Source organism: Anabrus simplex, chromosome 2, assembly GCF_040414725.1.
Source record: "Anabrus simplex isolate iqAnaSimp1 chromosome 2, ASM4041472v1, whole genome shotgun sequence".
Lineage (NCBI taxonomy): Eukaryota > Metazoa > Arthropoda > Insecta > Orthoptera > Tettigoniidae > Anabrus > Anabrus simplex.
The window spans coordinates 1045177676-1045201714 of record NC_090266.1 but is presented as its reverse complement, the minus strand read 5'-3'; the positions used below and the strand labels follow the sequence as shown (position 1 = coordinate 1045201714).

At 40.2% G+C, this 24039-nt stretch overlaps 1 protein-coding gene across 1 annotated transcript in view; it reads right to left on the bottom strand.

Annotated features, from left to right (window-relative positions):
• The window catches only part of LOC136863769 (microtubule-associated protein futsch), a 395621-nt gene extending 371883 nt beyond the window's left edge, over positions 1 to 23738 (bottom strand). Inside the window, exon 1 of the mRNA XM_067140122.2 lies at positions 23647 to 23738. The gene's annotated coding sequence lies outside the window, so the exon portion shown is untranslated. The remainder of the gene's footprint in view (positions 1 to 23646) is intronic.
• Between the last annotated feature and the right edge of the window lie 301 nt (positions 23739 to 24039).

The following is a 24039-nucleotide window of genomic DNA, read 5'->3' as shown; positions in this document are numbered from 1 at the left end:
GACATCCAGTGATCTACTTACGAACATTTCATAGTTAAACTTGACGGAAAACTGCCGAGTCGGAAGATATTGTGATTTCTAATAACCTCAAACAAGGGAATTAGCTGCCAAGTCTATCAATATTGTTGGAAACTTCCGCAAGAATATCCTAATATTGACACTGAAACGCCGTACGGCCTACAAGAATTGATAATATTCTACTCTAGTGAAATTTAAAACTATTTTGACGATCTACTTCACTTATATAAGTCTAGTAAAGTGCAACGCAGTGAACTAAAATATTTATTCAATTAACTTAGTCAAAAGTGAAAGGTAGCAATTATTCAGTTTAAAATGTAGCCATATTTTTCATTGTGTAAGAGACACAACAGCTAATTTATCATTGTATGATTGCGAAATTATGCCAAGATATTATGTAATATTTATCTTGCTTTCCTAGTCATAAAATGGAAAGAATTAACAACGTGGGAAGTCGCTTTTAAATTATTTATTGTAAATTATTAAAGATGCGACTTAACTTTGAGTTAAATGTCCTATTATCTATTAAAATAAAATTACGCTTTAGTCGATTTTAGCTGCCTAAGGGGACCGATGACCTCAGACCGAATAACGGTATCTATAACAATAGCTTTGATAAGGAAAAAGTAATTTAAAGTATTGGAACGTCGAGGACCCGTACATTATGTGCACAGAACAACGACACGTTTCAACACAAACGAAGATTATCATTCAAGAAATATTACTTGCTATTTTCCTCCTCGGAATTTTGTTCTAAAATATAGCAATACAGGTTCTCTCGTGGTTAAGTGTAAGACAGAGTCGAGAGTCCTAATTTTACCATTAACAAAGGCATACACCTAACTAAACTTCTTCTTCATCTTCTTCTTCTTGACCTCCTTCCAATTTTCTTGTGAGTGTGTATTTCGTCCACGTTTACGACCATATGTCCTTCTTGACGGCAACCCCTATCAGGAAGACTATACTCACTATTGCGTAATTCTCTGGTGATTTGTAGTGTGATGTACTCTTCGTGATGGAGATGTGTAATAAGATGAACACAAATACCCAGCCCCCGACATTGAGGAATCAGCCATTCGCAATTCAAATCGCCAACCCGACCACGAATCGAACCCAGAAGCTCCTGAACCGAAGTCCACAATGATGACTATTCAGCCAAGGAGCCGGAAAAACGAATTTGCAAAACTCTCACAAACACAAAATACACGGGGCTGATGGCCATGTTCTTAAAAATGAATCAACAATAACCTATAAGATATGTGTGATAAATTCCTAGGACACATTTCTTTAAACATAACCACGCCTTTGTCAGTTTAATTATACTTAAGTTATGTAAATCATGTGAGCCTGTCTTGATGTGACATTTAAGAGGATATGTGCTGATAAGTTGTGGTAAGTGTGTGGGAAACTTGATGTTATGCCTATTAATAAGAGTTGGTTAAACCATGTGTACGACTCGTTTATGTAATATCCCTTCTTCCAAGTGTTATGCGTAACATGTATACCAGGAGGTCTCAAGCATGAATCACGAACCGATAATGGTATTGCTTCAGACGTAACCCACTTACCCATTTCCATAAAGGGATACGATAAATCTGCAATAAAACGGATTATTATTGCTGTTTACGGTCTATGTGTGCCTTAGAGTTATGAATGAAGATATTTCGAGTAGTATTTGAAAGAAAATGCGTCCATACATTGGTAGCACGTTGGGTTACGTGTCAACTATCAAAAATGTAAACATGTGTTTGAACCGCGTGTGGATCAGGTATGGCGATGGCGAACAGCCGGTCCACGGAGTAAGAGTGTCAAGGTTTCGTGAGCTGTGTACAAGATTATTTCACTTATTTTATCTACTTTCTTTTCTCCCCCGTTTCATTGACACATCAATTCTTCGTTGCGGTTTGCAAGCAATGAGGCAATATGGCATGAAATGTTTTTGACTTCTTCCCGCAAAATGAAGGTAAATTTATCAATTCTGTTTGTACTCATTCCAAAACCGCTGTGAAAATCACAAGTTACATATGTGCCATTGCGATTATTACATAATAATGCAAGAAACACAAACTTGTAGTTTTTCATGACAATTGACATTTTGATTAAAGCCACGAGACCTCCAGTTTTTCGATGATTCCGAACCTCAGGGACGTGATATTTTATTTCGAAAATCCCACATACATTGGCCGAAAATTGAACTGAGACAACCTAGGTGAAAAGCCAGTGAAGTTATTTGGCTCTCACGCCCCCCCCCCTCCCTTAATAACGCCGGCACATCTGTTAATATTTGATTATATTAACATTTTAAGGCACCCGCTGGGCTGCGCCGCTACACCACCGGTTTGTTTTGTTGTAGATGAAAAACGGGAAACTGTTCAGGTATTATAGACAACTTGCTGCATCTGCTACGATTGCAGGAGTGAACACAATGATCAGCGTAGCCCCCCCCCCCACCCCCCGGTCTCAAATACGCTAGCCTAGTGTTGGTTGACTTACCGGCACGTAAAAGAACTTCTACCGGACAAAACATCCTTCAACTCGGAGTTACCGAAAACCGTAAACGTACTGTACTTAGGGGACACAGCACCAATACTACTACTACTAATGATAATAATAAGTATTATTATTATTATTATTATTATTATTATTATTATTATTAGGGACAGCGTGCCTGCCTCGTACCCGGAGGACCCGGGTTCGATTCCCGGCCAGGCCAGGAATTTTTACCTGGACCTCAGGGCTGGTTCGAGGTACACACAGCCTACGTGACTAAAATTGAGGAATCATCTGCCGGTGAGATGGCGGTCTCGGTCTAGGAAGTCAAAAGTGACGGCCGAAGGGTTTCGTTACGCTGACCACATTTCACTTAAAAGTCTGCACGCCTTTAGGCTGAGAGCAGTCGCTTGGTAGGGCAAAGGCCTCTCGTGGCTAGCACAGCCAGGGAATAATAATAATAATAATAATAATAATAATAATAATAATAATAATAATAATAATAATATTTTTTTGCTATTTGCTTTACGTAGCACCGACACAGATAGGTCTTATGGCGACGATGGGACAGGAAAGGGCTAGGAGTGGGAAGGAAGCGGCCGTGGCCTTATTGAAGGTACAGCCCCAGCATTTGCCTGGTGTGAAAATAGGAAACCACGGAAAACCATTTTCAGGGCTGCCGACAGTGGGGTTCGAACCTACTATCTCCCGAATACTGGATACTGGCCGCACTTAAGCGACTTCAGCTATCGAGCTCGCTAATAATAATAATAATAATAATAATAATAATAATAATAATAATAATAATAGAGACAAACATATGGTTAGATAGTTACTAATTCACAGCAACTGAACGCTGCCTGAGTGTTCCTGAACAGGAGAGGCTGTGTCCAAATGGCTCCTAGTAGAGAGTCCATTTATACAGAGCACGAAACAGGCTGTTGCGCAATTCGGTGACTACAACGGGTACACTTGTTGTTCGGTGCCGGACCTACTTTTATACCTTAACCGTAGTCAGCCGAGACCTTCCACAATCAATCACATTTCCATTAATAAATTTTACTCATAACGATGATTGAGTACTAACAATCTGGTACCGTTATGTACCAAAGTGAAGAAAATGATACATTTGCAACAATTTATACTGAAAGAAACCATTCCTTATTTATAGCTTATATAGCCTAAGCAATGAGATTATCTCAAATATATAAGAGAACACCTGTTTACTCGGACTTTTTTAATTGTTATATTATGAACTACTGTAAGGGAAATATTAAAACAAGATTCCGAAAAATATATTTTCATGTTTAGATCATAATGTAGCCTAGAGTTAACAGTTAACTCACAAGATCATAGCCATTGTGCTCAGAAAACCTGTTCAAATACAAGCTTTGATATAATTAGTTATGGAAGAAAAGATCAGCATAAAAATTAGAGCGCGGGAGCATGATTGTACTTTTACGTGACAGTCGATATCGTGATCTTAGCCACCAGACCTCCACTTTTACGTGTAATCGAAATCACAGGGACATGTATTTTCATTTAAAAAATCACATCATTAACGAGGACTCGAACCGCGGCATTCTTGGTGAGGGTCCTGTTATTATGCCACTCCGCTATCACACCCCCGAGAGTAAGTTTCCAAGACATTATTATTATTATTATTATTATTATTATTATTATTATTATTATTATTATTATTATTATTATTATTATACTTAGCGGAATGGCCGTGCGTGTTAACGAGCTACGACTATGGAACCAAGTTCTGCATTCGGGAGACACATGGGTTCGGAACCCACCGTCGTCTCTCCTGAGAATGCTTTTCTGTGGTTTCTCATTTTTACTTCCAAGCAAATGCCGGGACAGTTACATTTCATAAACCACAGTCATTTCCTTCCAACTCCTTACCCAATTTCATTCACCATAATTCAGCTCATCTTCGTTAGCTCCTCAACTGAGGTTGGTGTCGGAAAGGGCATCCGGCCGTAAAACATGTCCTATTTACGTTATTCCACATCAGCCCGATCCCGTATGGAAAGAAAAATGGGACCGAGACAAACATAATTAACATTCTTGAATATTGCCTTTCCTGCTAATGTGGGACCGACAGAGAATCCATGCTCGGTTTGGGACTTTGCTTTTCTTCTATTTGTTGTAAAGTCGCAGCGACTCTAAAACGTCTTATGATGACGATGGGAGAGGACAGGGGTAGGACTGAGAAGAAGATACAGTAATCGTGGCCTGAATTAAGGTACATCCACAGCACTTGCCTGGTTTGAAACAGGAAAACCACGGAAAACTTCCTTTAGGGCTGCTGACAAAGGGGTTCCAGTGCACAACCTTCCGAGTGTAAGCTCACAGCTGACTCGAGCCGCGCAATGAACGGGCTCAGTAGCTTTGGGACTTAGTTCAGTGGTTTAAATTAATCGTCGGTATGCCGGGTTGGGTGGTTCTGACAATACAGCACTAGCCTGCTAAGCTGCTGAACCTAAGTTGGTGGGTTCGATCCCGGCTTATTCCGGTGGTATTTGAAGATGTTAACCTAAGCCAGTTTCGTGTGGAAAGGTTTACCGGCACGTTAAAGAGCTATTACGGAACAAAATACCCGGCAACTCTGCATATCCGAAAGTCATAATAGTAGTTACTGGGATGTGAAAAAAGAAAATCATGATGATCATCACCGTTATCCTTCGTTTTAAAGACCGATGCTTTTACCATAGTTCACGAGTTATTGCCATTGTAAACATAAAAAACGGAGTTTCCGGATTCTAACTCTGATCATTTTGGTTGGGAGTCGAAAGCCTCCACAAGTGTAATAAATTATATATGAATCACCATCATATTTTACAGAGTCAATTGCGTCAACTGTAAAAGAATGTAATGTTGTTGGTGGTGATCGGGGAAGGGACTTTCTGGCAATTATTTCCGAGTACACACTGTATTATTTTAAGTTGTATAAACATTTGTGTCGTTTTGGTGTTGTAGTGGTGTGTGTAGTTATTTTTAGACGAAGAGTTGGAGACGAAGTGGTCGTGGTCTACAAGAACTGCACCACCCTAGTATTTTTATGGATGATCGAAATATCCCACTGGGATTTTCTCACATGCCGATAATTATGTCACGAAAAGCCAGCAACTTGTAGAATACTGTTGACGAAGTAGTTCTTCACGTTATACTTGTTTAGCTGTAGCTGGTTTCACCGATATTATTACGATGTACTTTTAACCTGGCATCTCCTGACAACATTTAAGTCCAGAAATATTCGCCTAGTCTGTTAAAATGGCTGGCAGTTCACACCATATTTCAATGTTTAAATTATCTGCATTCCGAACAACTAATGGTACTGCTCTCTAACTTGGAATCGGAAGATAACTTTGAAGTTATTGCCATCATTTTTAGTACATATGATGTGGGATTCTGCATCGAGAATGGCTTTTACGGAATTACACGCTTAAAATGTTTGAACATACAAGGGAATTGGTGCACTGTTCAAGGGTAATATATATAAATGTGTACCGAGCGAGCTGGCCGTGCGGTTAGAGCCGCGTAGCTGTGAGCTTGCTTTCAGAAGATGGTGGGTTCGAATCCCACCGTCTCCTGCTTTGAATAGGAAACCATAGTGACTTTCAAAATATTCTTTTAAAATGTTAGGAAAGTCGGTCAAGTGTAATAAAGGACATGTTAATAAATAAAAAAATGTCTAAGACCTTCATTATAGAGTATTATATTATTTTGTAACTAAGGAAATGAAGGTCCTATCTTTTGTTAATAATATTTATGTAAGAATTCGAGTGTGTGAAAAATATTCTACGTTCAACATTTAAACTAATGAATACTATTGAACAGCGGAAGCTAATATTGTGCAAAAATGAATGCCTCCAACCACTTTATTTTTGTAAACTTCAAACTTAAAAGATATTCATTTCTTTTGCTGTTCGATTTTACATGGAATGCCCTGTATGTGTCATAAAGGTAACTTCTTATAATCGAGGAGCTGCATAACACTGAAGTTTACCGGGCGAATTGGCCGTGCGGTTAGGAGCGCGCAGCTGTGAGCTTGCATCCGGGAGATAGTGGGGTTCGAACCCCACTGTCGGCAGCCCTGAAGATGGTTTTGCGTGGTTACCCATTTTCACACCAGGTAAATGCTGAGGCTGTACCTTAGTTAAGGCCATGGCCGCTTCCTTCCCACTCCTAGGTCTTTTCTATCCCTTCGTCGCCATAAGACCTATCTGTACCGAGCTCGATAGCTGCAGTCGCTTAAGTGTGGCCAGTATCCAGTACTCGGGAGATAGTAGGTTCGAACCCCACTGTCGGCAGCCCTGAAAATGGTTTTCCGTGGTTTCCCATTTTCACACCAGGCAAATGCTGGGGCTGTACCTTCATTAAGGCCACGGCCGCTTCCTTCCAACTCCTAGCCCTTCCCTGTCCCATTGTCGCCATAAGACCTATCTGTGTCGGTGCGACGTAAAGCAACTAGCAAAAAAAAGACCTATCTGTGTCGGTACGACGTAGGCTAAAGCAAATTGTAAAAAATAGAAGAAAAGCACTGAATTTTAAAGGTGGATGGGTTCAACTAGCACACAGCCATGATGAAGTATAGTTTGTAAAAATAATTCGGCACTGATTTTTCTTTTCATCTCAAAATACCTAGCACCAAAGGAGGTTAATATTTCTATTCTTCGAATGTTTGACCAATTCGATCGATTATTAGTAGAAACAGCTATCGCGTAGGGGTCTTCTTTTCTCTGAACCACCAATACAAGTATTAAGAAACCTTCAAAGTAAGGATGAGAGATTAGAGAAGCTTAGGACGTCTGCCTTGCCTCAGGTAGGCAACAGAGCTTGACGAAGTGTATATACCAGAGGAACTTAAGTATTTACGTGAATGTGGTATCAGAAATCTTGTTATGATCGCGTGTGCCTGTTGTTAAAAGCAACGTTATTAGATTTGAGATAAGCAGGTGTAAGTCACTGATGTAATCTACGAGAAAGAAGTGTGAAAGTTCTTATGCTAATTGCTGAACCTGAGTCGGTGTGGCACGAGCGTCAGCTTGCACGTTTCGATGATCAGTTCTGTGCCGCGATATAACACGCCCGGATCCAGTCCACTGGCCTTGTGCAATGTCGTGATTAAATTATGCATAAAAATTGACTTGTATAGCAAGTACAGTCCCTGCTACAACATAAGAGCATAAAGTCTATTAGTAGAACGATGACTCACACCACTTAAAGATCAAATGATGAAAAGGGAAAGGAAGTTATGCTGATGAACATCAGTACACCAGGCTTTAACATCAATCAAGGGGTCAACCCTCGGGGACAATTTACTCTAACGCTCAGGAACATTAACTTTTACCTTTTTAAGAGAGACACAACTCAAACCCCATGCTGCTACAGACCTGAAGTCCTTGGCCTACCAAACGACCACTGTTCAGTCCGAAGGCCTGCAGATTACGGGGAGACGCGTAGTCAGCGTAACGAATCCTCTCGGTCATTATTCTGAGATTACTAAAACGGGGCTGCTACCTCACCGTCAGATAGCTAGCTGTTCAATTGTTCTCACGCAGGCTGAGTAACATCGAATCAACCCCCACAACCACAATACAATCCTTGACAGGGCCGGGAATCGAACCCGGAGTTACCGGGCGAGTTGGCCGTGCGGTTAGGAGCGTGCAACTGTGCGCTTGCATCCGGGATATAATGGGTTTGAGCCCCACTGTCGGCATCCCTGAAGATGGTTTCCGTGGTTTCCCATTTTTACACCAGGCTGTACCTTAATTAAGGCCATGACCGCTTCCTTCCCACTCTTAGGCTTTTCCTATCCCTTCGCCGCCGTAAGATCTATCTGTGTCGGTGCAACGTAAAGCAAATAATAATAATAATAATAATAATAATAATAATAATAATAATAATAATAATAATAATAATAATAATAATAATAATAATAATAATAATAATAATGTTACTGGTGTTACGTCCCACTAACTAGCTTTACGGTTTTTAGGAGACACCGAAGTGCCGACGATTTTGTTCTGTAGGTGTTAATTACGTCTCGGTAGATATTCTGACACGAGGGTGGCGTATTTGAGCACCTTCAGATACTGCCGGATCGAGCCAGGATCAGAACTTCGGTTCAGAAAGCCAGCCAGCGATCTTCCGTCTGGGTCACTCAGTCCTGCAATTATTGTTGATGTCTTCAGGTTGGGTTCATGGGTCTCGCCCGCTAAGAGTGATTTATAAGACAGAACTCTTGAAAGTACCTCTTCAAAATTACCGATGTTAAGAAAGAATGTTCTCACTGTTACTAATATAGAGTTCAAGCGATTATATAGTAATAATAATAATAATAATAATAATAATAATAATAATAATAATAATAATAATTACAATAATACCGGGCGAGTTGGCCGTGCGCGTAGAGGCGCGCGGCTGTGAGCTTGCATCCGGGAGACCGTGGGTTCGAGCCTCACTGTCGGCAGCCCTGAAGATGGTTTTCCGTGGTTTCCCATTTTCACACCAGGCAAATGCTGGGGCTGTACCTTAATTAAGCCCACGGCCGCTTCCTTCCAACTCCTAGGTCTTTCCTATCCCATCGTCGCCATAAGACCTATCTGTGTCGGTGCGACGTAAAGCAACTAGCAAAAAAAAAAGTAATAATCGTATGGCCTCAGATACCGCGTGCTGGCGTTTTAATTTGATGCAATCAAGATTCGTGCGGGTCAATTTTAACGTTCCATATTACTCTGCCATGGCAGGAATTATTACAGGATCTGAGGGCTCTGCCATGGCAGAGTAATATGGATGTTCCCTGGGTGATCTACGACTGAGTTTTTAATTAATTTTAATTGAATAATATTGTCGTGAAAACACAAAATGTGTCACCAGAGGTCTTTAACATATCGACATCGTACGACATGGAGCAGCCATTGAATTTTTTCTCCGTCCTTGACAAAGCCGTATAACTCTGCCGGGTTCGAACCCGGGATCTTGGGATCCGGACGCCAACACACCGCCACTGGTCCATGGAGGGAACTATCATCGTTCATAATACATTTTCACATTCCGCCGTCAACTGTCTGTGGAATATGGCGCACCCTGATTTTCTGCTCTCTCCAATAATGGATTTAATTGCCGAATTTAAATATAATTTTTTAGAAACAATCCGTAGTACCTTGGTTTATCTCATTGAGAACAGTGTTTAGGCTAGGCATATGCCAGTGCGAGACAACTACGGAGAGTGCAATGGGTTCTCATCTTTACGATCATCACGAGCGTGGAGAAGATAGCGGCAAGTTATGATTGATGTTCTCCACCCCTGCGCCTATTAAGAGGCGTTAAAGTCCCCTGCCCCAACAAGCTAGGCCATACTCAATTATGGATTCGTGGAAGTACAGGACGCCGTTGGAGATGAAGTACCCCAACTCTTCGGACTTCAAGTGATATGACTTACGGTAATTAAACATTGCTGAAACTGCTGAATCAAGAAATTCATCTTCATATTAGTGCAAAGATTCTTTTATTTACATACAACACACCATCCTCTCATTGTCTGAAAATCACGCTGTAGTGAACACATCCATTCTCATAGGTTATGCGTCAGGAAGGGCATTCGCCCATACAACTGGACAAAGTTTACATTTGCGGCACACTTTGCGTTCGTGACCCCACCAGAGTAGAGAATAATAATAATAATAATAATAATAATAATAATAATAATAATAATAATAATAATAATAATAATGTACAATTTGTCAGCAGTCACACATTCGGTTACCTTTTGCACAAGTGTTCTACACAGAGCACAGATTTTTGTGCGGCAATAAGTCAGAATGCAATCTTAGTGAAGGTAGTAGAAGGTATGCTCTAGCCCACACAGTGAGTCCGTAAAAACTGGGCAGCTTCGATCCTGGTTCAGTCCGCTGTTATTTGAAGGTGCTCAAATACGTCAGCCTCGTGTCAGTAGATTTACTACCTCGTACAAGAACTCCTGAGGGACTAAATTTCGGCACCACGGCATCTCCGAAACCCGTAAAAGTAGTTAGTGGGACGTAAAAACAATAACATTATCATTATTTGAGCCCGTAAAATAATCTGCATGAACATTAAGGTTACGGTCTATTAGAAACCGTATAATTCTTACGTCTCTCCGTACATATCCGTAGAGATGGCTATGTGACGATTGCTTTTCGCCAAGCAGGTTTGTGTTCTAACCTATTGTTGCATAAAGTCTTTTTGTTATAAGTTACTTTACGTTGCACCGACACCGATAGGTCATATGGCGAGAGGAAACGGCTAGGAGTGGGACGGAAGCGGCCGTGGGTTTAATTAAGGTACAGCCCCAGCATTTGCCTAGTATGAAAATGGGTAACCACAGAATACCATCTTCAGAGCTGCCGACAGTTGGGTTTGAACCTGCTATCTCCCGAATGGACGCCCATTGTTACGTGACAAAAACCACGCAGCTAATTCGCTCGGCGTGTTTCATAAATATTCGGGCTCTAAATGTAACTCCTGGAACAAAAGAACCGTTGCAATAGGGAAATCGAACATGAAAGATTATTATTATGGTCTAGAGGTTAGCGCAGTAACTAACTGGCTTTGTTTTGATTCCTGATTTTGTCATGAATTTAAAACTGCTTTGGGGGAATGAAACGGTGTCCTCTTACCGTAGGCAGCTCTCTCGACCAGTTCATCATTAGCTTCCCATGGTTCCTCCATTTCTACTCCGGGTGATTGATGGGTTGGTTCCTTTCCAAATCTCGGACCAGTTCGTAATTAATAAACTAGATACACAGAGATCGGTACACAACTGCAGAACATTATACACATTTTACGATTCTTACATGAAGCAATGACAACAAAAGCTTCGGGACTACAGTGAAGGAGAAGGAAACAAACCTGTTAAGATTATTATTATTATTATTATTATTATTATTATTATTATTATTATTATTATTATTATACAAAGCTGGAGCAGGTAGATAATTTCAAGTATTTAGGTTGTGTGTTCGCCGAGGCTGGTAATATATTAAGTGAGATTGAATCAAGGTGCAGTTAAGCTAATGCAGTGAGCTCGCAGTTGCGATCAACAGTATTCTGTAAAAAGGAAGTCAGCTCCCGTACGAAATTATATTTACATCGGTCTGTTTTCAGACCAACTTTACTTTACGGGAGCAAAAGCTGGGTGGACTCAGGCTATCTTATTCATAAGTTAGATATAACAGACATGAAAGCAGCGAGAATGATTTCTGGTACAAACAGGTGGTAACAATTGTAGGAGGGTACTCGGAATGGGGAGATAAAGGCTAGGTTAGGAATGAACTCGACTGATGAAGCTGTACGCATAAACCGGCTTCGGTAGTGGGGTCATGTGACGCGAAGAGAAGAGGATAGGTTACCTCAGGAAATAATGGACATTGTTATGGAGGGTAAGAGAAGTAGAGGGAGACCAAGACGACGATGGTTAGACTCAGTTTCTAACGATTTAAAGATAAGAGGCCAAAGCACTAGTTGGAAATAGAGGATTTTGGCGACGTTTAGTAAATTCACAGAGGCTTGAAAACTGAACGCTGAAAGGCATAACATATTATTATTATTATTATTATTATTATTATTATTATTATTATATCCACACTGCTATCTATTGATGAGTGATTTTTTTTTCACTTATCTCTTGGCAAATATCGCTTTCACTAAAGTTCCGGTCTCTCTCATGGCTGTGACAGAGCAGTGTGGTAGTTGCTGAGGGCGCTGAGTATTCCATTTGGAGCCTGGATGCTTTGAGAAGTGTTACTCATAGTGACTGCAATAGCATTTTCTGGGTCAGTGAGGAAAGCACCTACAAGCTACTCCATTCCTCATCTTTCACAAAATGCCTCACTTTAGCGCCACCATTGGTTTTTGCGGTTTCCTTCATAACCACATAAACGTACCGTATCTGCTACTTGATAACCGTAGTGATCTATTCACTCAAATCCCAAAAGGGGCACCTGAGTTCGAATAACTTTGACTTGTGCTTCTCAATAAGGCAAACATATTGCGGCATGAAGGGCGTCCGCTCTTAAACTTCCAGTCAAAATCCAATATAGGTGTCATGATGATCCCATATACATGGTGAAAGTGACGTTGAAGGAAGATTATACAATTACTTTTTAATTTGCTTTACGTCGCACGGACACTGACAGATCTTATGGGGACGATGGGATAGGAAAAGGCTAGGAGTGGGATTGACGTGACCGTGGCTTTAATTAAGGAACAGCCCCAACATTTGCCTGATGTGAAAATGGGAAACCACGGAAACCCATCTTCAGGGCTGCTGATAGTGGGGTTCGAACCAATTATCTCCCGACTGCAAGCTCACAGCTGCGCGACCCTAACCGCACGCCTACTTGCTCGGTCAAAAAATTGTACAATTATACTATTAAAATGATGGAAGATGCAGTAAGGCTAATGCTGTGAGCTCGCAGTGGCAATCAACATAACTCTGTAAGAAGGAAGTCAGTTCCCGAACGAAATTATCTTTACATCGGTCTGTTTACAGAACAACTTTACGGGAGCGAAGAGAGAACACTTGACTTGAGATGATAAACTGTAGTCACAGCAACAACAAAAACTGAAGAAGAAGAAGAAGAAGAAGAAGAAGAAGAAAAAATTTAATCGCTGTACGGATACTAAAATGAACACACACATGCCGCACGATGCGAGGGGCATCGGGTAGATCTGGGGCCGCACTTATTCTTCCATGAACAGCAGTGACGAGTACCCGGTGGCTGGAGTGCGTGTGGTTAGTGCGACCTACCACAAACCTTCCTGTGTTCCTGAGAACTCAAGTATGTACCCGCAGGGAGGGGCGGGAACCTATAGTGACGTCATACACGAGCGGCAAGCTCGTCGTAATTTGAGCTTTTATCTCCCTCCGCATCAAATATCGGGCGCGTTGGCCATCCGATGACATGTAGCGTTAAGATGGGGGAGGTAACTGGGTGTGGAACGTGTGTCCAAGCCTGTAGGTAAACACCACCTCTTGCATAAACTTTCTGAGAGAACTCGACCAGAAACACTCAGTGAAGGAAGCTTATAATCCTCTCGGTTATCCATACCTGATCTCAACGTTACTATCTATAATAATAATATTAATAATGTCCGACTCGTTGGCGAACTGGTCAGTGAACTGGCCTTCGGTTCAGAGGGTCCCGGGTTTGATTCCCGGCCGGGCCGGGTATTCTAACCTTTATTCGTTAATTCCAATGGTCCGCGGGCTGGGTGTTTGTGCTGTCCCCATCATCCCTGAAACTCACACACCACACCACACATAACACTATCCTCCACCACAATCACACGCAGTTACCTACACATGACAGATGCCGCCCAAACTCATTGGAGGGTCTGCCTTACAAGGGCTGCACTCGGCTACAAATAGCCACACGAAATAATAATAATAATAATAATAATAATAATAATAATAATAATAATAATAATAATAATAATAATAATAATAATAATAATAATAACAATAATCCGGCTTCTTGGTTGAATGGTCAGCATAGTGTGGCCTTCGGTTCAGAGGGCCCGGTTCGATTCTCGGACGGATCACTCATTTTAATTTAATTTCTCTGGACCGGGAAATGGGTGTTTTTATTCGTCCTAATATCTCTTTACACCTCACCACACTACCAACCACAACAGAAACGCCATCGCTGACCGATCCTGCTACAGAACGAAAATCAGCAAGTGGGGAGTAGAGTCAGAGAGAGGACAGAAGAACGAAGAACCACGATGAGAGAAAAATTGTAGGTTGCCTGGCAAAGAAGGAAATGCACAACTTCTAAGTGAGCTTTGCGTGATCAGTTTTCTGGTCTTTTTCGCATCTAATAATAATAGTAATAATAATAATAATAATAATAATAATAATAATAATAATAATAATAATAATAATGTCTTTACGTCCCACCAAGTACTTTTATGGTTTTCGGAGACGCCGAGGTGCCGGAATTTAATCCCACAGGAGTTCTTGTACGTGCCAGTAAATCTACCGAAACGAGGCTGTCGTATTTGAGCACCTCCAAATACCACCGGACTAAGCCAAGGTCGAACCTGCCAAGTTGGGGTCAGAATGCCAGCGCCTCAACCGTCTGAGCCACTCAGCCCGGCACACGTAGGCCTAATAGTGAATACATCGTTCCACATAGTGTTGGCTTTAGAAAGGATATGTGGCCGTCAGGCAGGGCCAAATCCACACGAAGTGCCAACCCCAAGAAATTGAGAAACAGGCAAGAAAAAAATATGTTTTGAACACATCGAATGAAGAAAATAGCATTTCACATCATCTGATCGAATATACTGTAGTAATATTTATGGGATCAGCAGGCCTATGCTGGTACATTTAAATTCCAAGCATACTTCAGCTTCTATTATTGATATCAGTTGACCTTTTCTCAATTCTCCGTCCAAATTATCGCGTATTCCGTTCACTCAGTGTTCCCATTCCATCACAGCAGGTTAGGTGGTCTGAACAACTGCCCTTAGTGTATAGCTATTGGGTAATGTGCTAAAAAGGTACTCATGAAAGATAAAAACATTGATCCATTGTAATAAATGTATTATTTCTTTACAGATCCGAATCGGACACTGGATCTGTCCTTTTGTTCAAAACTTACAAGATGTAAACACTCGCAGAGAACGCCAATTCCACCATCTACTACGAGTGTGTAGGTGGTTTCAAGAGAGAACTACTCACGATATTATATTCAGCTCATACGCTCTTGAAGGCGACCAAGTTGGAGGATCGTGGGCGCGTCAACAAAGAGACATCAAACGAGCCTACCGAGCTCACGGCGAATATGAATATTTAAACTAGACTTTTAACTCTCGTCAGTAAATCACCATCAACGTTTTCTTTGAAATTACGCCACGACTAGTTTTTGTGGTCACAGTGATATTTACACGTCCTTTTAAATTACAGTCGTGGGTATTAAACGGGCCGTGATGGCTGAATGACGCTGATCCTAAAGTCTGCCCAGAACGTTGGAAGGGTTGGAGAGAACACTTGACTTGAGGTAGGAAATTAAGTAATTTTTGGCAAGATACAAATGTTAATATTCTTATTTAATTTCCATTTGTTTGATGTGTCCATTTCTTAGTTAAACAAAAAAGAAGTTGAAGAAAACAAAAATGCCACAGAAAGTTCAATTGCAATGGTGTTGCAACAATTCTCACTATTTTGTTTCGAAGTGAGGTTCTCTTACGCCTATACAGGTTCTACATTGCTTTTAGATGAATGGCAATATTTTTATGTATTCAAGGTGATAATTTGTCTATGTTCATTTACGGCAACGACAAGCATTGCAAATATCTTTTTTTTTTGCTAGTTGCTTTACGTCGCACCGACACAGATAGGTCTTTTGGCGACGATGGGACAGGAAAGGGCTAGGAGTGGGAAGGAAGCGGTCGTGGCCTTAATTAAGGTACAGCCCCAGCATTTGCCTGGTGTGAAAATGGGAAACCACGGAAAACCATTTTCAGGGCTGCCGACAGTGGGGTTCGAACCTACTATCTCCCGAATACTGGATACTGGCCGCACTTAAGCGACTGCAGCTATCGAGCTCGGTTTGCAAATATCTATCGCTCTATGATTTGTTGTAAGAAAACAGCAATTGAGTTTACTTACAACTTTTACAGTATGTAATGGTGCTTATGCGATTAACTGAGCTGCCTATTATTATTATTATTATTATTATTATTATTATTATTATTATTATTATTATTAGTATTATTATTGTTATTAATAGTATTATTAATATTATTATCATTATTATTATTATTATTATTAGGCCCTACTACTACTACTACTATAGTTACTGAAATGCAATTTACATTACTACAATAACACCCAAAGGAATCGTGAACACAGTGTATTACTTATTTTGTAAATTACACTATCATAATAATAGTTTTATGTCCCACTAACTACTTTTTATATTTTCAGAGACACCGTGATGCCAGATTTTTATCCCGCAGGAATTCCCGTACGTGCCGGCAAACCTAGCGGCACTAGGCCGGCGTATTTTTAAACACCACCGGACTGAGTGGGATTGAACCTGCCAACTTAAGCTCAGAAGGCCAGAGTTTTACCGTCTGAGACATTCGGCCTGGTCAAACATCTAGTATATTATCGGAAACTGTAAGAGTCGTACTTCTTTTACATTCATTGAGAGATGAGCGTAATAGCTTCCCACCCGGGTGTCACTAATCGATTCTCGGTTTTGTCACTAATTTAAGACTGAAGATGTGGACCTCAGTAGAAACGTGGATTAAAAAAAAACCTTTCTTACGAAAATGTACTGTAAGTGGTATTCATCCGTAACCCCTACTTCAACTTCCATTGCCGGAACGTGAGGTAAGTCACTCCATATTCCTTCTCAATTAAATTACAAATGTTTGTACAGACACAACGAATACACATGGGCTTTACACGTTGTAAGTACATCGGGTTATTGAAGAAGATATCCTAAGCTACTTCGATGCAGTAACACCAACTTCGTCATCCAATGATCACAACATAACAACAACACTATGACAGTCGCAGTGAAGGGATGAATCTTCATTTTTCCATTCGTGTTGTATGCAAGCTAGGTATTAAATACATTATAACAACGACGAGCAGTACAAGTGACTCTTGATACAGTAATTGTAGCGACAAGTTCTCTGGCATCCGTCGCAGATGAACGTGACCAGAGACAATCGACCTCAGAGGCGCAGTCAGTTAGTGGTTAGCCATCTATTCTCAAAATAGCGCGTTCAAACCCAGCTGATGTTGATGAAATTTAAGGGATGTAATGTTGCTTATGCGATTAACTGAGCTGCCTATTATTATTATTATTATTATTATTATTATTATTATTATTATTATTATTATTATTATTATTATTAGGCCCTACTACTACTACTACTAGTACTACTATAGTTACTGAAATGCATTTTACATTACTGCAATAACACCCAAAGGAATCGTGTACACACTGTATTACTTATTTTGTAAATTACACTATCATAATAATAGTTTTATGTCCCACTAACTACTTTTTATATTAATATATTAATATAATAATTAGGTTCTAGTACGTCAAGGAAGTCCTACGGAACAAATTTACGATACCCGTACGTCTACTAAGAACTTTCCCGGTTAGCACGAACTCTGAACAACAAATTATTATTATTATTATTATCATTATTATTATTATTATTATTATTATTATTATTTCCCCAATTTTTTAAAAATACATAGAGGGCGAGAGAGAGAGAGAGAGAGAGAGAGAGAGAGAGAGAGAGGGGAGAGAGAGAGCGCGCCTCATTTCATAATACAATTCTGGCATTCTACTGTCCTTTAAAGATCGTTATTTGCTGAGGGGATATTAAATTCATATTATTATATTATTATATTATTATAATTATTATTGTTAAATATTTCATACTTCTATAACGTGTTAATAGAAATCGAACAGAGTAGGAATATATATAAAAGATTCCGAAATAAACACTAGAAGAGGTACAGAAAATAATATGTAGGGAAAAGAAGTACACCATTTTGAAGAAATGAAACTCGGAATGTAATGCAAGAAAGTTTGATTTTGTTTCGTGAGTGTTGATATCGCGACCACATTCATGGGATTTCCAGTTTTACGTGGAATTCGAACCACAGAGTTGTGGAAATGTCGTTTTCAGAAATTCCGTATACACTGGCCGGGAAACTCTGAATGTATGTAATCCACTTCCTTGTGGAGAAGGCGCTAGGGAATTCGCTCTCACACTTTCAACACTCAAATTCACTCAAGTTCACACCACTCTCATATTTTGTTTTGTATGGGAATGGAAGGTGAACTTCACATAAGGAAATATCTACTAAATGGTCATGAGTACTGGCTAGCATAGATTAATTCGAGAACGGAGATATGGACCACAAGTTACCATTAATTCTGTTCATACACGGCGTCACGGCTAGGTAGGCTGTCCCGCTAGACCTGGAGTGTAGCAGTAGAAAATACTATGGTAACGGATGTTCATTTTGCCAGTCAATTAACGGCGCAATAACACAGCAATGTTTTCGGTGACGCCGGGACAGGACAGGACACGAACTGAGAAGATAGCGGCCTAAATTAATTCGCAGTCCTGGCGGTAGTCTGGTATGAAAGTGGGAAACCACGAAAGACTACTCTCAGTGCTGCCAAGGTGGGGTTCGAACCCATTATCTTCCGAATGGAAACTTATAGCTACATGACTCGTACCACGGAGCCAACTCACTCGATGTACTTTAACGGATATCATTATTCAATATCCATGAACATTACGAGTATGTAGTTATACACGAAGATCGAGAAGCAGAAATCGTGACAATCTAGATTGTACACGTCAAATAAAACAGATAGCTTCTCGGGATAAGCTCATAACTACTGTGGTGATGATTGTTGTTTTAAGGGAGAGTACTGCTAGGTAATTTCTCCAGTACTACTGTGAACAACCATGTGTTTACAGAGAAATGGCGATAATTTCGATAAGCAGTTAATAATAATAATAATAATAATAATAATAATAATAATAATAATAATAATAATAATAATAATCATATTTTTACGTCCCACTATCTACGTTTGCGGTTTTCGGAGACACCGAAGTGCCGGAATTTAATCCCGCAGGAGTTCTTTTACGTGCCAGTAAATCTACTAACACGAGGCCGGCGTATTTGAGCACCTTCAAATACCACCGGATTGAGCCAGGATCGAACCTGCCAAGTTGGGGTCAGAAGGCCTGCGCCTCAACCGTCTGAGTCACTCAGCCCGGCTCGATAAGCAGTAAGTTACCTGTGACTGTCATACGAATTCACTTCTTAGAATTCAGTTCCGTTCAGCACAATTATTTGCATGCCATCTACATTCAATTAGTTGTAATGATCTGTTGGTAATTACATCATTATACGGTGCTGCATATAGGGAAACATGACTAGTATGCTAGAAATACTTCTATAGCACAATACTTTCACAGTGCTGCCATAACTGTTCGTTTATATCACAGCAGCACGCAAGCACTTCTCGGAAAGAACATGTGTGTGCGTGTGTGTATATTAAATATAAGTAATTACATCTCACATCACAGTTACATCAAAATATATGTATCTTAGGGCATGAAAAAAATTCCAAATTGGAAATGTCTGTCCTAATGGTTCGGAGACTATGTAAACCAACCCGTAGGCCCCGTTGCTTAAAAACCATCAGTTTTATTACTACTTAGAAGCTTTTTTTGTTGTTGTTTGACTCATTACAGGCCTTGAAGGCCCATAGAGGTGTGGAAGGTAAAGGCTTCCACTGTCTCCACTAAGTGGGAGAGAATGGTTAGCTCCATGCCCATCCACCTTTAGCCACAGCGATTATCCTAGTACTCATTTCTAGTGCAGACTTTGTGAACCTGCGCCCCTTCAAAAATCTCCTTTCTAAATTTATCGAGGTCCTGATGGGGAATCGAACCCATGTCCCACTGAATGAACGTCTACTTGGGCCACACAACCCCCATTCTCTCTAAATAACCTAAAATAAACATACTACGAAACTGTCAATTATTTTCACCTATTATCGATATAGGTGCTACGGAATTAAAATAACCTATTCTCCTAGCATTTTCGTACCGTGGGTGTGGAATTTTCTTGAGAAATCCCTAACCATTTAACCATTTAACCCTACCCTTTGAGTGTTGGCGTGGTCGGCTGCAAGATTAAGTTATTAGCACAGCATATCATGTTGTCATTGAGAATCTGTCGGTCAGCGTTAAGTGACAGGTTGGGTGCCAAGGGGGTGTGGCAGCTCAGTGTCAGTCAATAGCTTCTTACGGAAGTGTCCACGGTTCAAATACCGGTCAATGCATGTAGAATTCTTAATATAGAATGTTTCATATTTGTAGTTCAGATTGTACGTAAAATTGCAGTACACAATCTTAGCAGTCGCGTTAAACTACAATCTAACATGACATTTGAGGTAATATTTCAACAAGTCAAACTAGTGGGATATTGACAAAATCAACAGATTTTGTACTGTAAATACTTTGTAGAAATATTTTTCATTATTTGAGATTAAATGCAATATTCTGAATATTTACTTGCCGGTCAGTGGAATGTTTGTACCGAATTGAGCTCAAATAAAATGACTAGTTTGCGTATTTCCTTAAATATAGACATTGATACATTACGGAGTTATAAAATTCAATCATGAATTTTCGACTTAAAATAAAATCTGTTATTGAAATCGGCGGTTTTCCTCCCACATATCCAATGTGAATTTGGTCTTCCATATAAAGATGCTGCTGAGGATGAGCGAGTGATGGATGGAAACAATTGAGTGTTTGTTGAGTGAAGTAAGACTCACTAGCGCGTCTTGCTCCCAACATTTGCCACTGTAATGGCACTGTCTCAATTAGCGTGTTAAATGTTAAGTGAGGTAATAAATCGCCACACGCACGCACACACACGACCAACCAGCAGATTCTCCTTATAAGGACAAGTTGAAAAAGCTAGCCGTGCTCGGAGAAGGGAGCTGGGGGCGTGGGCTGAGCGCTCTGAGTTCGAGTCTTGCCGTAGTAATCCATCATCTTCGTTTAAATGATACGCAATTGTCTCTTTTTCCCCTGGGATAAAACACACAGTTCTGAGAATGCTTTTATGAAGAGAAAGATTCCAGCGTAGTAGCCTTAGCGTGTGCTAGAACTAAGTCTTCTATTACAATGAAAATTTCTATTCGTCAATTCAAAGCTGTCAGCTAGTTCAAAGGAGGTTGTGTATTCAGTTTGAAAAGTAGACCTGGAATATGAACTGCTCCTGCACCTCATAATATGATGAATTAATGTGATCAAGAAACTATGTACCTCTAAGTAGTAAAGAAACAGAAATTGTCAAACATCTTCAACACATTGTTAAGGAATTAATCCTGTGTCGGTGCGACGTTAAACAACTAGCAAAAAAAAAAAAAAGAAAAGAGAGGAATTAATCCCAAGTATTAATTCCGGACACTTTCCAGAGTTTTTGTACGCGATGTAAATAATCGATCGAAACATTTTTTACTGGAATAAATATATTAATGATGAATCAATTAAGACCAGAATACAGAAATATTTAAGGCATGAAGAATCTGTTTCCCCCAGAAAGTTCCACATTTCTCATTCTAAATCCAGTATTGAAGACGTTATTTGAGAACTAAGTATTTTAACGTAAGCTTGTATTATAGGAAGGTTTGACTCGATGTTATATAGACTTACTTTCAGTCTCACAATCGGAATACCGGGAGTAATAGACATTCCACTCAGTTAGTCAGGCTGTGATTACTTACTGGACTGGCTCAATTCTCGCAGAGAAAACGAGTGGCGACAGTACTTCAGGCACCAGCTGACTTAAGTAAACAACGATTCTTAAAGGAATTACGCCAAATAATATTGTTTTTATATTAGAGAAGCTCATCGACAGTACCATCACGACCTTTACGTATTTTAATAATTGTTATGCTAGCAATGTCGTTAAGCCATAGACGTTGAGGAGTAAGATCCAACATTGTTATTACCTTGATGAGGCCTTTTCCCATTCTTGCCAGCGAGTGATCGTCCAGAAAAATCGTATCACGCATGTTAATCAGTCTGCACTTGTGAGATCACATTTCGTACTTCTATTAACTGCAACCATCAAACATACTCTTCGGAAATGGAAGGCTGCAGTAATTTCCATCCATTAATCAAGAGCGCTACTATTTCCCCTACACCTCACACTTATGTGTTGAGACGTTGCACACTTCACAAACACATCACAGGTCATTCTAAAATGTTGTATTCGGTAATATTCGGAAGGACGTACAGTTGCTGTTCCGTAAGCAGGTTTTTGGTACTACCGTATCGAAACAGAATATTCAGGAACAAAATTAAAGGTGTTACACATTTATTTCGGGAGTTTTACCTCGGAGAACAGAAAGAACGATTTTCTTTCGGAGAGCCAACAGCATGTTATTTAATTGTGATTAGCTCTTTTGAAAGTCTGATCATTCACGTAAACTATCACCACATTTATTGTAAGAGGCCTAATAAGGTTCAAGTATCACAAGTCACCGTACCATCTGAATTTATCTACGGTGAAGTGGAGCTTCCTTATGATGGAGGAGACACTATGTTACTCACTATCTGAGGATGTGAGTCCATATTTCAACATTTCTCCACAATTTTCACTGACCACAACTACTCGTAACACCTACGGCGTTTCAGCTAATCGCTATGAGTATCATCAAAACAAACGTTTAGTTTTTATAGTTTCATATTATACATCAAAACAAACGAAGTCGCCTAGCTGTCACTCAAACATGAGTCTGTTTCTTTCAGAATAAATCACTTCAAGCCATTCATTTCACTGAATTATTCACAACTGACGCTAGAGGATTATTAATAGACTGTACTCAAATATTTTGACGGTAAATATATATATATATATATACACTTAGTTAAATTTGAAGATAAATTCTTCCATAATTACTAAGAGAATTATTAGAATATTTTAGATTTTGGAAAGGTCTGTATTTAGAAAACCTTGCCTTGGTGATTTCAACGAGTTGTGTTATTGAAGGAGACTGCAGAAACGATCAATGGTTGGTTAAAAACCACAAGGACCAGTTATTAGTCAAGATACATGAAATAGGACACCGGCTAGCCAGGTAGCTGTCAGCTCCAGGGATTGGGCCGGCGTGCATGACGCTATCCGACACGCGTAACAAGGTGTTTCTTCTTCTTGGCAGACGTTGCTATATGAAGCTCACAGCCAGACAACTCGTGCGTAACATCGTTATGTTTGGTTGTCTGGCTTCAAGAGTCAACAAAAATAAGCAGAAAATTCAAGATCGTTCATTCTGTTTTTAAATTAAGTAGAGTTCTGTCAAAAGAGACCGGTTTTTAAATGAAGCGCCTGGTTTGGCACACTGAGGTTGGTGATCATCTATGTTTATTAAAAGCAAATTAGCGAGATTTTTAGGAACAGGCGCTTCAGATACAAGTGGTATTCCGTGGTAAGTTCTTCACAACACTGTCAGGCTAACTGTTAGATCCACTTGAGCTGAAAGTGAGACTTACCAGGCTGGCCTGTGGCGGCGACTGTACGACACTACACTAGAAGCGAAGGTGAGAGCTGCTCGCTGAGTTCAGTCCGCGCTGGTCGGCCGTCGGTCACTCAATGCTGCTGTGTGAGGCTCTCTCCGTGCTCCAGCATCCTCCAGACTCCAGATCACGTGCTCGCACACGTCACCACCCAACAGGCTCAACTACCACAAAACCAATTTCACTCCCGTTTTGTTCAAACAGGTATCTCACTCACTCACTCACACATACACACTTGCGAAATGTTCCATCATCTCGCTTGTATTGTTAAGTTTACCGTGGACATCTTCGGCATACAAAACAGCTCTCCCCCAAACATGAGAACACCATCGTAGAATTGTGAAATAAATATATCTTCGAATCATTTGG